Source organism: Ambystoma mexicanum, chromosome 1p (assembly GCF_040938575.1).
Source record: "Ambystoma mexicanum isolate Mex_15411 chromosome 1p, UKY_AmexF1_1, whole genome shotgun sequence".
NCBI classification, from domain to species: domain Eukaryota; kingdom Metazoa; phylum Chordata; class Amphibia; order Caudata; family Ambystomatidae; genus Ambystoma; species Ambystoma mexicanum.
In genome coordinates, this window is record NC_090921.1 from 499,590,326 (window position 1) to 499,599,241 (window position 8,916).

Sequence of the window (8,916 nt, forward strand, 5' to 3'; positions counted from 1 at the left end):
TAGGGGCCATATATAGTTCACTCAGGGCCACATGTAGGGGACCCTGATCTCCCCATATATCTGACCCTGTTTCAGTGACCTGTTGCGCGATTGCCTGCAACCAGACCTTTTGGTCCTGATGAGTCCACTCACCTCTCACAAATAGCTTATGCAAGTAGTGCTCTCTGGCTATTTTCATATCTACCAAGGTTGTCATTCTGGAATTTGAGTTCCTTCCTGACTTACAGAAGTTTGTATTTTATTTTGCAAAACAGACCGTTTCCTTAGAGCGTTCCTTTGAGGGATGCTTTCACAGTGTAAAACAGCGTGGTGATCTAACCGGATATGTGTATCTGGTCAGTTGGCACACTGTATTAATCTGCACAAGTGGTAAATCTAACCCAGAATATCCCGGCTCCGAGCCCCCACTTTTGTAAGCGATATTCAATCAACACTACAGCTAAGTCAATGCCTAGTCTGGGATGCTGAGGAAAACCCTTATTGATGTATTTTTATATCCAGTTCAGTACTCTGGATGACAACCCTTGTATAACACCCCCCTCTTAGAATCCCCCTGACCCCACTGAGCCAAGAAGTAGGTTTGTTTTGCAAATTAAAAGGTTTATTTGAAAATTTAAACAATATATATATCACACTTCTATAAATAAATTGATAATGGATATTACACTTGTGAATATGAGCAGTAATCAGCAAGAGGTAACTATGAATAGGAACAGAAGAACAAGATGGGAAAGAATGCTTTATATGGTTCAAGGAAACGCAAGGTGGAATAAAATGCAGTACAGAAATAACTTGTTATGATTTTAGCAATGGCAATATGATCACTTTTTCTTTTGACAATTCACTCCCCCCCTATGCAATACCAGAAATGGAAGGAGAGCACACAGTCTTCAAGAATCCCAACAAATCACACTTTATAATGCAATACACAGTTCCAGTTCTCCCAGCAAGCTTAGGGAAAACAGGGATGAGTTTTAAACACAGGCGAATTACTTTAATGTGGTTTGCAAGGAAGTGAAAAGGTGCTAAAATTGCTTTTAATTCCCTCTAGAGGTTCAGGGTAGGTGATGGCTACTTTATATTAGTTCAGGCTCACTTTAACAATACTCTATGAATGATTAGCAGATTGCAAATGAATTTTAGCAAAGAGAAGCAAAAAGCTGCTGATTTCTACAGATGAAGAAATCGGGCCAAATCGCAAATCGCGGTAAATTTCGCGAGTGCGTGTCTCGCGATTACGGGAAAAGTATAGGGAGTAGGAACGGTTCCAGAGCTACGGACGATTAAATAAAGGTAGTTTTTCGGATTTAAAGTAAACTCAAAATGACAGGTGACAGCTTGCAGCTGCAGAATTGACAGGTGACAGTTGTGCAGCTTTAAAAATGACAGATGACACGATTTCTAGGAGGCAGTTCTACTTAGGTTAAAATAGTTTGGATTAGATTATTTTAACTAAGAGATTGGTTCTGCACAGTTCTGCTAGGTACTCACAATATAAATTTGAACTAGGCCTCGTCACGGATCTGGTCAACATGGCCGGCTGTGGTTCTGTCTGCTCGGCGGGTCAATCATGCACCGGTTCTGCTCACAGCGATCTGGGTCAGCTCTGCTCTGCTGGTCTAGCCTCTCTGGATTCTGGATGTAACACTGCTTTCTGGGTACTGCTACAGGTTCTTGCAAAAATTCTCAGCAAAAATTCAAACAGCTCGCCCGGCTGTTGAATAGTTTGGTTAGTTTTGAGGCCTGCTGAAGAGGATTCAGCTGGTAGATTCAGGCCTCTCTGCTACAAATTCTGGAGTTAATTTCTGCTACAGGTTCTGGAGATTGATGGATTTGAAGTCTGGATCTCTGGATGTGAAGTCGTCGGTCAGCATGCTCCGCAGAAAATGGAATTGAATGTCTCTACCTGTCCCAGCAGTCTCTTTTTATGTGTTTTGAAAATGGGTGTGTGTCTGGGCCTAGCTAAGCCTGCCCTTCTCTACTTGTCATTGGCCCAATTCTCCCCTCTCCCATGATTGGGGGAAGGAAATGGATTGTCATCATGATGAGGTCTGTTTATGGGTCAGAGGATCCTCCCCTGGTCAGTTTGCCCACAAATCTATATTTGATTCAAATACATCTTTCCCAGATACACAATTTGTTGAAATTACGTGTACACATTATATATTCCTTATGGTCCATGCTTGTCCGCCTCTGATCTTCCTGGGGGCTTGCATTCAAAAATGACAACATTTTGCACTTTTTAACTGGTTTTGCAATATCGGACATTTACCCAAAATTACACACATGTGCGCATGGAGTATGGACATTAATTGATGAAGTGTCAGATTTTTAACATGCAGACATTTGGAGTTAGACCCTATTTTCCGCTAGCAACCCCCCAGAATACACCACAGGGTCCTAACGCCTCTTAAAATGTGCACCGAAAAATCACAAGAATAATGGTATTACTTATATAATTCTGACAAGTCCGTACTATGAATTATCCATCTTTTTTTAAATTATGCCCTGGTCAAAAAGGGTTGTGGCTTCCCACATCACATGGTGGAATAACTGGTTTATCCACTTCCCCCGAGCCAGCTTGTTCACAGAGGCACAGCTGCCCCCCAGGTTCTCCCAAGAGGAAGCTATTTTACGACGCCCCCAATATAGCATTTGCCTGAGTCAAGGAAGTTGCATTGTTCTGTCCCTTCCAGTTCCCAGGTGCTCCACCCCTAATCTAATCAGAGAGGTGTCAACTCCTTTTGGCAAGGGGCAGCAGGATGCAGCTAGGCCTGGGAAGAGTGGCTGTTGATCCAGTTTCAACTCCTGTCGGGGGTAGTTGTCAGGCAGAATTCAGTTTCATTAAGATAGGTTTCAGCTAAATGTCACTTTTTGTTCCCAGTTTTCTACATTCAAATCAAACTGACAATATTTACCTATACATTAAATAATTACTTCCTTCAAGTCATTTCAGAATATAGTTTTACATGGTATCCACCACTTAGCAAGTCTTTCCTTGGTCTGGTTTTGTTTCATTTGTTCAGTTTTACACAAAAGTCTGGTGCTTTTAAAACGCCGGCTTTCTGATAGTGGTGAGTACTGGTAACCATTTGTGGGATTAAGAAAATGAATTCCCCACAGTTCTGAGTTGCTTTTTGGCAATCAGCATTGCCATTCCCAATGGTTTCAGGCTACTGGTGGTTTTAGGCAGTGCCATCCTGTGCTCTCAACATAGGCAAAAATGGGTGGCAGCCTATTCTTCATGTTTTCCCTGTGCACTCTCTGGGGATTTCTGGCCATCATGATGTTTCCCATGCCAGTACTGCACAGTTTTATGGTAGAGCTTGGATGCATGGGTAAAAACATCCCTCACTGCTAGGCCAGGTCCCATCTGCACGGAAACGCAAGAAACCCCAGACATGTTTCGGCCTTCTTGGGCCTCCTCAGTGTCCTTGCTTTCCTATGGCGCAGCGAGTAAGGGACCCACGTCTGGGCATACCCTCTCTCACATAGGGAGAAAAACTGAAACAGCACCAAATATGTGATGTGAAACTCCAATCAGCCCAAATCTGTGGAGTGACTTCTGACCTGCTTCAAATCTGTTGAAATTATTCCAATCAATTCCATATTTGTGGATTGACTTCTAACTAGATGGACATTTGCTGAGTGATTTCTACATCTCTGGCTGGAACTCCAGCCAGCCCTCAATCTGTGATGTGAACTGTGACTGGATCCATCTTTTTTCTTTTTTTTGCCTATAATCGACGGAATGTCATCAGGCATAACATTCATCATTTATGCAGTTAGAATACAAAAGTATACATTAATACATAATTAATCTGTATCTTTATAGTGAACTCACACCACATTTAAGTCTGTGGAGTGAACTCCAACCAGACCCAAATCAATGAGATGAACTTCAACCAGTCCCAAATTCGTGGCGAGATCTCTGATCAGTCCCAGGTCTGTTTACTGAACTCGGGCCGGCTCTGCATTTTTGCAGTGATCACCAGCCAGCTCTAAATCTGCTGATTGAACTCTGAGTAGCTCCAGATATGAGTGAAATCCAAACCGTTCTAAATTTGCAGAGTAAAGGCCAACAAACATCCAATCTGCGATGTGAACTCCAACCAGCACCACATCTGTGGAAGGAACTCCTACCATCTTCAAATCTGTGAAACGAGTTTTAACCATCACCAAATATGTGGTCAAGCTCCAAAACTATGGCGTGAACTCTGACTAGCCACAAATCAGTTAAGTGAATTCCAACCATCCCCAATTCTGTGGAGAGACCTCCAATCAATCCCACATCGGTGGGGTGAAGCCAAACCCAATCCACCGTAAAATGCCTCTCATCATATCACTGACTGATTAGTTCAACATCACTTTAACATGAACTATGCGTCTTTCCTGCCGTTCTGTACCCAGGGTACATTCCCTCTTATGATGTACCTCTCAATGGGTATAATTTCTCGAACACTCGTCGTGGGATGGTCACAACTACTGGTGTCAAGCATGGTGCAGTTTCAGCCTTCTAACATACAGGCAGCAAGCTGGCGGGACTTCTTTCAGAGACATTCGGCTGCTCCTCTACACTCCCCACTCTGGTTGACTCATCGCCACCCCTTCACCAGTCTCTTTATCTTGGGACCTTTTCTTGAAGATGTACTTTTTTGGAGTCCAAATCTTTTCAGGGAGCCGGCGACTTTGAAATGTTCACTACAGTACAGGTCAAGTGACTACATTGTCCATTTGTACTACAATAGACCCATTGTCCCACATATTTCTTATAGTTCGTTGGATACACGAACTTCGTTCACTCAGGTGCTAAGATACTGGCCTTTATGTATTCTCTGATTTCTTCATCAGTTCATTGTTTGGGTCCAAATTCTGATTCAACATCAATCATATTCTCATTCCAACTGCTGCTTTCTTGGCTGTCTTCATGCACTGTGCAGTTATTATCCTAATCACACAGAATCAAAACATCACCATCACCAATATTGCCCTAAGAAACTTGAAGATGTTCGCCATCCACTGTGGAACCCATGAGAATATAGCTGCAAACCAACTTTCGTCTGCAACATCCTCTTACTCGTCTTCCATCTTGTTATGCAGGTACATTAGGAACGTTATGGCCGCTGTCAAGGTCCCATTTTCGTCATTGTGAGAAGGTATGAATGTGTATCATGATGGTTCAATTAATTTGATGTCCTAACATTTTTGCTGTACTCGGGGCCTCATTTCTACCCCTCGATGGAGGGTTAGGAGGCGTTCTCATTCATCGTCCTGCTATTAGCTTGTGGGAGTGAGGGCATGGTCTGAACCAGGCTGATTACTTAGGGCATATTGTATTGTATTGTTTATTTATTTATAGAGCGCCCCTGGCCGTTAAGCAACTGGGCGCTTGCAAAAAATAAAATCTTAAGTTACAGGTACATAAATATGTTACATTTCTTATGTTACAGGATCATATATCAAGCATTTCTTATGTTACAATGTCGGATGACTTACATGTAGGATATGTTACAGTTTCAAGTATTTTACAATATATGTACAGAGTATTTGGTACAGTAGAGGCATTTAGCAGCCGTTGGTGTTAAGCCAGTGTTTGACGTTAGCTTTGAACACATGGAAGCAAGAGGTGGCTCTGAGTGCGTCTGAGATGGAGTTCCAGAGATGAGCTGCTAGAACTGGGAAGCTGGACCCACCAGTTCTTTTCAGTTTAAAGTTGGGGATTTTGATGGTGTTTGAGAGGGCCTTTCTGATGGGTCGTTCAGAAGTGTATTTTGTGAACCTTTCTGTGAGGTATGCAGGTACTTTGTTGTTCAGACAATTGTGTGTAATGTTCAGAGTTTTAAATTTTGTACGGTCATTGATGGCCAGCCATTTGACGGCTCTTCTATTGACAGATATGTGTTGCCCTTTGGGAATTCCTAGGGCTTTTCTAAGGGCATTGTTCTGCAGGGTTTGGAGTTTGTTGATGTTATGTTTACTGATGCCTAGGTACAGTGCATTGCAGTAGTCTAATTTGGAGAGGATGAGGACTCGCGCTATGGTGGTACAGCTGTCTGTGGATAGGTATGGTTTACAGGTGTGGATAAGTTTGCAGGTGTAACTGGTTGCTGTAGCATTTACTTGCTTGTTGAGGGTGAGAGCTGAGTCTAAGTAGAATCCTAAGGTTTTAACTTCCTTGGCTACCTTGATTTTGATGCCATCAATCGTGATGGAATTGTACAGATGGGGTAATTTGTTAAATTTACTGGTAGACCCGATGATTAAGAGCTCAGTCTTGTCGTCGTTAAGACATAGGCCATGTGTGGCCATCCAGGTTTGGATGATTTGGTAGATTTTATTTATGAGGCTGATGTCCTTTTCATAGTCACCCTGGATTGGGATAAGAATCTGGGTATCATCGGCGTAGTTGGTATATGAGACCCATAGTTTGTCCAATATATCAAAGAGAGGCTTTGTAAAAATATTGTACAAAGTGGGGGAAACACATGACCCTGAGGGACTCCACAGGTGATGGGGACTGGGTCCGCTGCTGATGTAGGTGAGAAGACTCTTACGGTTCTCTGGTCCAAGAATGAGTTTATCCACACCGTGGCTTTTGTGGAGAAGTTGGCCGCCGATTTGAGGTGATTACAGAGTACCTTGTGATCTACCAGGTCGAAGGCAGCTGATAGGTCTAGGAGTAGGAGAATAGAAACGTCTCCTCTATCTTTGCCCTCGTCTAGTTGGTTTTTAAGATCAAGGAGAGCCGTTTCAGTTCCATGTCTCGGTCTAAATCCTGATTGTCTTGTCCCTAGTAGATTGTTGATCTCCAGATAAGATTCGATCTGTAGATATGCAGCTTTATCTAAGCTTTATCTAAGATTTTAAGGAGGAACGAGCTAGTGGCTTTCAAAGTTAGCTTAATCTTGGCAATCCTTTCTTTAAGCAAGCCATTGAGTCTGTCACATATTCTGCTTGCTTACAGGTTATAGCAGAGGAAAATGTATGCTTGATGTTTAATAAAAGCCCTATCTGTTCTAATAATTCATTGACAAAATGTGGCCCATTATCGAACCTCAGCACTTCATGCACACCCAACTTGGAGCTACTTCTCATACTAAAAACTTTGCTGCGCAAGTGGAATTAGGGTGTGTAAACGGACTTGCTTCGATCCACCACCTGGAGAAAGGACACACCACCACTATCAGATACCTATATCCCCTACACACCTGCAGCATATCAACATAGTCAATATGTATATGCTGCAAAGGACCATTCTGTCGAGAATTACTCCTCAAATTATTCTCATTGCATGCCCAGCGGTAAACTATTGACATATGATGCAGTTTACTACATAAATTACAACATGTTCTAACAAATTTGGAATAAACCAGTCTTCTGCAATTGTTCCAGTAAGATGTTCCTTAGTTACATGCGCAGAGTAATGCAGCTGTTCAAGCGCAATCTTTATTAATTCTACTGCATCGCTGGCTTTGCAGTGCTGTCCTGTCGTCATAATGCTTCTGTGCAGGATAAAGACTACCCCCCTCATTTCCATAATTCCTGCGGTGCAATTTTAATCCTTGGTTTCGAAATCATCACTTCGTAAGCAGAAGCTCTCTGGGATGTCAATTTACCTTGGGTTTCTCTAAAATAGCAAACAGAGCATGCACCACAAAAGAGTCATAGATTAGCCCATTACAATGGTTGTAGACTTCTAATTTGCGAAGGCACCGGCTGCCAATGACATTTCGCAAGGAAATTGTCATTTCATAACTGGGTTTAGAATCCCTGTGTAATACGCTAGAGGCTTGTACCCCAATGTGGTCCTCTGTGTAAATACTGCAGTCATGACTCCCCCATTTGTGTGCGAAAATAAGAAAAACTCCTCAGTATAGTTGGGGATTCCCAAAACAGGAGCTGCACAAATTGTTTTTTGAACTCTTCAAATCCTTCCTCCATTTCCTCAGTCCATTCTATTGTGACTTTATCTACCTGTGCCTTTTTTAAAGTCTGCAAAAGGGGTCTTTTGTATGAACTGTAATCAAACACACAGGCACTAACATAATTACATAATCCCAAAAACTGTTGCATCTGCTTTACCATGTGCGGTTCTGCAGTTTTCATAATTGCCTCAGCCATTTCAGGTGTCACCTTTTTCCCTCATGTGAAATTGACTGTTGTCTGTACAACACCTCTTCTTGGCAGTACTGTCATTTTTCCTTGTCTACCTTGTATCCCTTGTCTGCTAGAATAGTCATTAATCAACTCTAGTCTTGTCTGCACTCATCTTCTGTAGTGCTACAAATTAAAATGTTGTCTGTGTATGCACTTTTCAAATCAATATTGCCTAGGTCCATCTGGAGGACTTTGTTAGAGATAGATGGAGACTCACCGTACCCTTGGGGCAAAAAAAGTTTGTTTCAGACGAGTCTGGCGGAACATAAATGAAGTCAAATCTTGTGAGTCCTTGTGCAATGGGATTGAGGAAAACACATTTTTCAAATCAATCACTGTGGAATATCGTGCTTCCACCAGGATACTACATAGTATTGCCACCAGCTTAGGAACTAAAGGAAACTCTGCCTCTACATTCTGGTTAATCGGTCTCATGTCCTGTATGAATCTCCACGACCCTCCCTTTGATTTCTTCACAGGATACACCACGGTGTTGCACGATGACTCTGACGGTACCAGAATACCTTATTCCATCAGTGCTGAGATGGTCTTGAATATACCCTCATTGGCCTCTTGAGACATAGGGTACTGTCTTGCTTGAGGTAAAATTGCCCCTGACTTCAGTTTTATTTTAACTTTCCCTATACCCTTTAATAAACCTACATCATAAGATCCTGTAGTCCATAGCGCGCTGGCCACTTTCTCCAAGTCTTTGTCAAAAAATGCTGGACGCACTATTGCCATTCTCTGTGGGACTTC